The sequence below is a fragment of the Cervus canadensis genome, chromosome 10, assembly GCF_019320065.1.
Source record: "Cervus canadensis isolate Bull #8, Minnesota chromosome 10, ASM1932006v1, whole genome shotgun sequence".
Taxonomy (NCBI): Eukaryota; Metazoa; Chordata; class Mammalia; order Artiodactyla; family Cervidae; genus Cervus; species Cervus canadensis.
The window spans coordinates 59,447,957-59,455,959 of NC_057395.1; positions in this window are offsets into that span (position 1 = coordinate 59,447,957).

Here is an 8,003-nt window from a genome sequence, read left to right on the forward strand (position 1 = left end):
TCTTTTTTGCTTTCTGCAATTAAAGTGTTGTTATCTGCATATCTGAGATTGTTGATACTTCTCCTGGCAATCTTGAGTCCAGCTTGTAACTAACTCATCCAGCCTGGCATCTTGCATGATGTGCTCTGCATCATAAGTTAAATAAACAAGGTGACAATAAACAGCCTTGTACTCCTTTCTCAATTTTGAACCAGTGAGCTGTTCCATATAAAGTTCTAACTGTTGCTTCTTGACCCGTGTACAGGTTTCTTAGGAGACGAGCAAGATGGTCTGGTATTCCCATCTCTTGAAGAGTTTTCCACAGTTTGTCATGATCCACGTAGTTGCTTACTGATGTCAAATGAGTATATTCTACAACATTATATACTTGAATTGCCATTTATTCTTTCTCATTTAAAGAAATAAAGTTGAAATCAGGAGATGCTGTTATCCCAGATTCCTAGTTTTCTTTAAATGTTCAGTGCATCCATATATTATTAATATTGGGAGTTGAGAAACATGGTTTAGATAAAAGGAGCCATTGCATAATATCATGTATCTGAAATGCCTAGGTTAATTGAATGTTAATTTCTGACATTATCTCTTATTTTATCCATGAGACAGATAGGAAGGTTAAATTATTAGAGTGGGCCTATTAGAGGCAGAGGAATATACTTTGTAAAATTAGAACTTCAGGGTGTGGCCAATGACTGTAATCCTAACATAGTAGAGAACATTGCGGATTGGTTGACAGATTTCAAAATTTTTTTATTTCCTCTCAGTCTTTAAATTTCATCATGTTTCACCTGTTGTCAAGTGTGTTATAAGTATCTCTTGAAAAAATACCTAGTTCTGTCACCATTCCCACTAGCAGATTTCTCCCCTGAGATTAGAGTTGGGTTTGAGTAATTATTTCGTCTTTTCAGTCCTTGCCTACGTCCCTGCTGGTAATTTCACCCTCCCTTGTGCCTCAGCTTTGAGGACTGTGGCTGATCATTAGTAGTGTGCATGCGAAAGAGGCTTTCTTCCTGGGATTTTTTCCTGCTTGACAAATGGTCACCAGAAGTCTTTGAAGTAAAGTTGTCCCCAGTTCTGTCTTCTAAAAAATGGGTCTAAAAACCTTAATCTCCACCATATTTAAAGTCACCTCTCTCTGCTTCCCCCACTACCATCTCTGTCCCTGTGCCCTTTTTCCTAGTAACACCTGAACTTGTTATTTTTGTCTCTCTCCCACCCTGCATGCGAACTCCCTGATGACCTTGTATGTTTTACTAATCTGTGAATCTGTGCATCCTCATAAAAGCCTTTTATGAGGATGTGGTAATATCCCTCAGAATTGAAGATCAGTGGAGTATCACAGGGAAAATGCTTGGCACCGTGTGTGTGTATACTTAGTGGTGTCCAATTCTTCGTGACCCCATGGACTATATAGCCTGGGAGGCTCCTTTGTCCATAGAATTTTCCAGGCAAGAATACTGGATTGGGTTGCTGTTATCTTCTCCAGGGGATCTTCCTGAACTAGGGATTGAACCTGCATTTCTTGCATTAGCAGTGTCCTGCATTAATAGGCAGATTCTTTACCATTAGCACCACCGGGGAAGCCCTACCAGGTTCCTAGTAGGTGCTCAATAAATAGTAATTCCATCCTACACTCCCAGTTCCACCTTCCTCCTCCCTCACATATAATAAGTTAATTGGAAGTATTGTTGGATAAGATCTTAAGGTCAGAAGATCCTTGTTCATAGGTTTGCAGCTGTAATTACAAGATATAGGCTAGACTGGATTAACACGACAAAATTTTTATTTAATGTTTGCTGCTTTATTTAGTAATGTAATGAGCCTTTGGTGAAATCTTAAGTGGCTGAAGGCTGAGCAATGATCCTGACCAATTTAGGAGACTTAGATGCCACACACAATATCCCTGCTTTACACCATTTGTATATAATAATGTGAAATTCAGGCTGTTCTCCAAGTAGAACAGACATACAGAGGGTGTCACAGGGTAGTCTGATTCTGGAGTCAAATTTAATGTAGACAAGTGCTTTCTAGATTTTATAACCTTACTGTGATTCTGTGGTAAATTTTAACTACTGCAAAGAAGTAACCTAGTTGAACTTCACATGCTCTGGTTCTGCTGAGAGTTACGCTACACAAGAGTATAGTTTTAGATCAGTAGTTTAACCTCTTGAATCCTTACAGATGACTTAAATTATCATTGTAAAACTTTTTAGATGTACCAAGTTGTAAAGAATTGTAACACACCCATGAACCCACCCGAGTCTGTATTACCAATACAAATGAAGCCCCTTTTGCCCCTCTTCTCTTCCTCCCTGCCCCAGAGGTTCTAATATTGTTTTCATATGTAAAACTTAAGTCTTGGTATCTATTTTGTAAAGTGGTTATTCAGGTTAGATACAAATGCTTGCCACAGTGTCTGGCACATAGTCAAGTTAGGCTGAGATTCATTTCCACTCTGAATTGTGTGTAATTGTGTAGGTCATGTGCATGTGCAGGAAAAGATGCCACATAAGCTGTGCAGTGCTGTAGACTTGTGCATTTATTTCTATAATTTTGCAGCAGAAGGCTCTAAGTATCTGGTTCTAGAAGAAAAAAAAATCCATGCCCTAAATATGACAGGTTTTCAACAGATGCAGGTTGTTTCTAATTTGTATGAAGGCCAGCATTGGCCTGTTCTCACCCCCATCACTCTTTGCCTCTAAGATCCTACCACTCTTGTCTCTGAATTTTTCTCTACTGAAAGCCAAATATTCTTGCACTACAGCAAATTACAGTCTGGATTTGTCTCCCTGTGGTCATAATCACCAGGGATTCTTAGTGACCTCGATGTAAGAAGCTCTTCCCCAGACACCCCCAGATGGGAGACTACAGGATGGCCAATCCCTTTCTTGGAGAAGTTCTTGAGGGGATTGGGTATTTCTGAATCAGCTTCACTCTTGCATCACCTGCTTTGACAGAATTTTCTTGGCTCCTCTTATGATAAAAAGGAAAAGTAGCAGCAGCTGGCAAGTGGTTTCCTGATTTCATCCTATGAGTCAGAGTCTCAGCTATAGATAGACATCTGTAGACTTATCTAGAAAGAGAGGATTTGCTTCTCTGTTGAACAGTTCTGAGAATTCTGTGGTAAACTTCCTATGAAGAAACCTAAATTCTCATAGCTGTTTACTCATTCTAATTCCTTGCTCACCCACTCAACTTCATCCCCTCAGTCCAGAATCAGGGTTACTTTTCTACTCATCTTGACTGGTCTTTACAGAATTCATTTTTTTATAAAATATGCCCCTCAGTAAACATATGCTGATGTCTGTGAGCCTGGCCCCATGCTAAACACTGGAGATTGGGAGAGATGAGATGCACAACCATGGAGAAATGTGTTATTGTCAAACAGAAAAGCAGAAAACAAATTGTTCCCTAGGGAGAAAAAAATATTGCTAGTCAGCATAGTGGATTGCTCTAAAGATAGGTACTTACCTCTAAATATGTGAGGATGCTGATATAACTTAATTTACTTTAAAATAAATAGCCAGTTTCAAAGAAAGAAGTGGGAATTTCCAGATGGCAGAAAGAAAGACAGAATTCATCCTGAAGGTAAGTGGGTATTGAAGTCACAGTGGGCCCCAGGACGTGTGACTTGGATACAGGTGGGCTAGGGGCTAGGATTTGAATGCCCCAAGGGAGAGAGAAGACAACCTCAGTGTCTTTGAAGGTAAAAACAAAGACTCCTCTGGCACTTGAAAAGGCTGCCTCTGGGAAAAGAGTTTAGAAGAAAACAAAGTTTAGCTGTAGTTGCTTCTGAAGGGTGAGTTTGTGATACGATGTTGTAGAAAAACTCCTTAGGAAGAAAGAAGTCTTGAACTCTTGAAGAGGGGAGAATGATCAAGAAAGCCTTTGCAGAGGAGGGGATACTTGGAGCTGAGTTGACAGAGGCCCTGCCTTAGCAAGTTCGAGCTGCCAAGGCCTGCACTTGCCATCAGAATCCATGTGTGTTGCTTGGTTCTGCTTCACAGAGTATAGCTTCTGCTTTACAAAGCTGTGGTTCCAGGATCGGATTCCATATGCCAGCTAAGGTGGTGTGCCACAACTACTGAAGTCTGCATGCCCTAGAGCCGTTGCTTTGCAACAAGAGAAACCATGGCGCTGAGAAGCCCATGTACCGCAGCTAGAGATTAGCTCCCCACTGGCCACAACAAGAGAAAGCCTACCTACAGCAATGAAGACCCAGTGCAGCCAAAAATAAAGTATTCTTTAAATTTTTTTTTTAAGGTTAAGAAAAAATCTTAAAGGCAACCCAAAGGGGAGAAAAAAAATGGGACATTGCATGTAGAGGAAGCTTAAGAATTATCAGAAACCATACAAGCTAGAAGACAATGGAGTGAATTTAGTACTGAAAGTAAAAACTCAATCTAGAATCCTATGCCCACTGAAAATATCTTTTGAAATGAGGGGGGAAATAAAGCCTTTTCTCAGACAAGGAAAAACTGAGGAAATATGTTACTGGAAGAAATAATAAAGGAATATTAAAGGAAGTTCTTCAGACAGAAGGAATAGGATGCCAGACAGAAACTTGGACCTACACAATGAAAGAGTACTGTAAATGGAATAGATGAAAGTAAATTTTTAAAAGATTTAATTGCCTTAAATCTAAAGTAGGAGGTAGGCAAACTTTCTGTAAAGGAGCAAATAAATGACTTAGGTTTTGCTGATGACATGATCTCTATTGCAACCACTCTGCTGTAGCATGAAAGCAGTCTTAGACACTAGGTAAAGCGTGGTTGTGTTTCAGTAAAACTTTATTTATGGATTTAGATTTGCATTTCATATAAGTTTTATGTGCTGCAAATTATCCTACTTGGATTTTTTTTTTGCCAATAATTTAAAATTGTAAAAGTCACTCAGCTCATGGACTGTACAAAATCAGTCAGTGAGCTGATTTTGGCATGTATGAGTTACCCTTTGCTAACCCCTAATCTAAAGCAAAAATATTAACAATGAATTGTGTATTTATAGCATGTTAAAGTTTTTAAATGTGAATAAATGAACTGCAGTATATAATGAACTACTAAGCAATAAAAAGTAATAAACTTGATATATGCAACAACATGGATCAATCTTAGAATATTATGCTGAGTGAATACTAGACCAAAAAGACTACATACTATATGGTTCCATCCATATAATATTCCAGAAAATGCAAGCTAATGTAGTGACAGAATGTGCTTAAGCAGTTGCCTGCAAGTGTAAGTTGAGGCAGGGTTGGGGTAGAAGGGAAAGAGGAAGGAATTTAATAAGCAACATAAGGAATTTAAAAAGCATATGATAGCAGCATGAAGAACAAAAGGGAGGAAATGGGAATCTACTGTTGTGAGGTCTTTATAATTCCCATGAAAGCAGGATATTATCTGAAGGCAAATTGGTAAATTAAAGATGTGTATTGTAAATCCTAGGGCAATCATAAATTAATCTCCACCTCTTTCCCACTCTCAGCACCAGGGTTTGGGAACTTTTCTTGGAAATGCAGAAACAAAGACAATTCAGCTGTATTTCATAGAGTCAGATGTAGGAAGTATGTGAAACCTGGAGCTGCCAGAGTCATGTTATGAACCCAGGACCTGTAGAAGAATGCAATCAACATGAAGAGATGGGCAGCTGAGAGACAGGAGATGTAGAGGGGCAACAACTTTCCATTTAATGTGAACCAGTGTATCTTTTTGCCTGAGCGGTTTTTTTTTTTTTTGGGCGGGGGAGGGGGTGGTGAAATTGTCCATCCCTTTGCTCTATAAGAAAACACCACAAATTGATAAAACGCCTACAGGAGACTATCCCCTACTTTGAACGTCTCTAGGGAAGGTCTGCACTTTCTTTTAAATGAGTTGCTTAGGTCCACCCAGGCCAATCTTTAAGTTGACTACAGAATCAACTGATCTAAGACCTTCATTACCTCTGCAGAATGCCTTCATCTTTGCCATATAACATCACTGAATCATGAGACTGAGATCCTATTATGGTCACAAGTGCTGCCCACACTCAAAGGGAGGGAATTCATCAGGCATGTACACCACGGAGTGGGGATTTTGGGGACCATCTTAGAATCCTGCCTACCACACAGACCTAACGGGTGCTCCTGTGCCCTTTACTCAGTTAGGAGTCTTGGTTTCTGGGATTTTCTGTGTTCTCCCAGATTTCTAGGTTGCCCTCTTCTGAGCTCTATTCACTTGGCTTTTCAATTGCCTGGTTACTTGTCTCTTTCCCATTAGAAGTTGAACAACTCAACTCAATCTATGGCCTGTCTCATAGCCTAGCACTGGTTTCATCCATAAACTTTTGTTATATGGAAAAGTGAAAGTGATTCTTATTGGAGATAAAGATTAATCTAGATGACATCAAAGAACACATTCAATGCTAAAAAAAAAAAAAAAAATTCTTTAATTCACCCTGCTGACTCCATCCAGTCCAAACTCTGAATATGTATGGTTGAAGAGATTCTGTCTGGCTTGTCCCTGCACACTTCTCTGCCCTTACTAGTGTCAAAGTTCATTTTGTCTTTCCTGCTGTGCTTTAAGAAAACTAAACCACTTGTAGTTTCTAGACTACAATTTGCTTCCTCATAGCTTCAAGATAATGCCTGTGCTATTTTCTCCCACTAGAATGGTCTTCCCTACATCAACTGACTTACTGCTGCCCTTTGCTCTATATAAGTTTAGAAATCACTACCCCAGGAAACTTCCCTTCATCACCCTCTTCTACCCTTGTGTGTGGTTGATCCCGTTCTTTGGGCTTGCATAACCCTCTAAGTTTCTTCCTTTCCTAAAACTTGGCACACTTTGATAAATCCATCTCCCTTACTAATCTGAGCTTCCTGGAGCACAGAGACTAAAGCTTCATTATGTTGGCTCCTAGCATGAGCTGGGGGAGGACCATGAGCGTTTGTTGAGCAAACAGTAATCTCCATGTTTGTCACTGGGCGTCTTCCAAGATATTAATGTTTCCCAGTGTCAGTGGCAGACTGACCCAGCGGGCTCCACACCCAAGCCACAGTGCAGTGGGCATGACCAGTGTTCAGATCATAGGCTAGTTTCTATTGACTCAGGAAGGTTTCTTCAAAATTTTCACCTGCCGCCTAAATCTCTAAAAAGAGTGGACATGGGAAATTAAGAGGCAAAATCACTAGCATCTTTGCTCACCCTCTCATTTAGAACTCCATGGTGATGAACTGCAACTGTAAGTGCTGCTCAAAAGCCCCTTTTTTCCACAGCCCCACCAGCATTTGATATTATCAGTCTGTAAAATTTTGCCAGTCAGAGAAGCAAATTATATTTAATCATCTCTTCATTTCTTTTTTGTATCTATTATTTACTGCTATATGTCCACCTGCTAGGGCAGGGGCTCTCATAAAGGAAGACTCAATAGATACTGATTGAATGAGTGGAAGAATTAAAAAAGAATGCCCTGTCAGTGCTGTGGTTAGGACTCCATGCTTTCACTGCTGAGGGCCTGGGGTTCAGTCCCTTCGGGAAATTAAGATTCTGCTAGCTTCATGGAGCTGCCAAAAAAAAAAAAAAAAGTGCTATTCAGAAGATGGGGTGCCAGTCTGGGACAGAAACTGATTATCTCTAAGGGACACCTTGTTCCTTCTTCTTGAGCACTTGACAGTAGTTGGCCCTCTCCCCCTTTTCCCGGTGAGCCAGCCACTTTCTTGTTTTACAGAGGATGTGAGCTGGCCCAAACTTCACAATAACCACACACTATTTAGCCGTAGAGTTGTGATGGTGGAGGGGGGAGCCAGTCACGTCTCATCACTATTGCAAGCAGGAATCCAGCTGGCTCAACTGGCCAGCACAGTAACTGAGAAGGGAAGAAACATCCCAAATTGCTTGCTTCAGCATGCTACTCCCAGATTGGGTTGACCTAATTTTTTCTTCAAAGCAATAAACATCTTTTAATCACAACTATGATTTAAAGATTAGAAATGTTTTAAACTCACTGAAAATATTTTTGTGGTACTTTAA